At 53.4% G+C, this 1402-nt stretch overlaps 1 non-coding gene across 1 annotated transcript; it reads left to right on the top strand.

Moving 5' to 3' along the window:
* Positions 1 to 850: 850 nt before the first annotated feature.
* On the top strand, positions 851 to 922 carry trnae-uuc (transfer RNA glutamic acid (anticodon UUC)). Its single transcript has one exon. It is a non-coding gene; the product is annotated as a tRNA-Glu (tRNA).
* Positions 923 to 1402: the final 480 nt, after the last annotated feature.

Below are 1402 nucleotides of genomic sequence, written 5' to 3'. Positions count from 1 at the left end.
GTCTCTCTCTCTCCAGTTAGGGTGTTAGTGGGGCCTCTTACCCCCACCTTGAAGGGGTTTGGGGTCTCTACCCGAATGAGGTATTTAATGGGGTTTAGGGGTTCTCTCCCCCAGTGATCTGGGTTTAAAGAGGTCTCTCCCCACAGAGAGGGGATTTAGGGAGGCCTCTTCCCCCCCCCGTGGTGAACGAGGTGTTTTGGGGGGGGTTCCCCTCCCACTGAGGGAATTTAAAGGGGTCTCTCCCCCAATGAAGGGATTTATAGTGTCTCCCTCCAGTGAGGGAGTTTAGGGCCGGGCTCTCCACCCACCCCCGCGGGGGTATTTAGGGGATCTGTCCCCCCCCCCCCCCCCTAGGAAATTATCCCTTGTTTCAGGCGAAGGGTAAAAACAGTTCTTGAACCTGGTGGTGTGAGTCCCAAGTCTCCTTCCTCTTCCTGGTGCCAACAGCGAGAAGAGAGCAGGGCCTGGGTGGTGGGGACCCTGATAACGGATGCTGGTCCCCCGCGACGGCTCAACGGTGCGGAGGGCTTTGTACTGGGCCGCATCCGCCACTCTTTGTAGGGTTTTCCGTTCAAGGGCATCGGTGTTTCCCTGCCAGGCTGTGACACAAGCTCTAGATGTCTGGGATTAGAGGTCATTCTCTCCTTTCTTCGTAATGGCATTCACAGGAGCGGTCTTATGTTGATGGCTGTTTTTCCCCAGTAATCGTGGGCTGCCATTCCACGACTGTCCGCGTTTCGCGCCGCGGACGGCGGACGGCGGGACTGGCGCCGCCCTGGCGGCCCGGCAGAGTCATCGCAGCAGCCGCGGCCGAGCCTCGTCTTCCCGCGGCAGCGCCGCCTCCCCGGCCTCCCACATGGTCTAGCGGTGAGGATTCCTGGTTTTCACCCAGGCGGCCCGGGTTCGACTCCCGGTGTGGGAACTTTTGTTCCCTCGCCTTTTGCCGATATCAGCGGCTTGAACTCCTCGCTTCTCTGATAATTGGCACAGTTCACAAGGTTTACTAGTCGTGTTTACATTGCAATTTATTATTCACAGGAGATTCTGCCGGAAGTCCGCAGCATCACAGGCAAAATGCTGGAGGAGTTCAGCAAATGTCGAAGGGCCGAATGGTCTACTTCTGCGTCTATTGTCTATTGAAATGTCGGTTTAATTTTTCTCACATTGAGAGTCTCCTGAAGCGGAGTGGATAACTTCACTCATCCCAACGGTAAACCGATTTCACAACTACCTCCTTACTTTCAGGGCCCTTTAACAACTCATGTTCCTGATCTTTATTATTTTGCAATTTAGTTTCTATTTGCTCAATTACAAAGACAACCAATTGCCTTTTGCACATTGGATATTTGTCTGACTTACTTTGTGCCAGTTTTTCATTGATTCTATTATATCTACTATGAAT

Source organism: Hypanus sabinus, chromosome 24 (assembly GCF_030144855.1).
Source record: "Hypanus sabinus isolate sHypSab1 chromosome 24, sHypSab1.hap1, whole genome shotgun sequence".
Lineage (NCBI taxonomy): Eukaryota > Metazoa > Chordata > Chondrichthyes > Myliobatiformes > Dasyatidae > Hypanus > Hypanus sabinus.
This window is presented reverse-complemented; position numbering and strand designations above follow the sequence as displayed.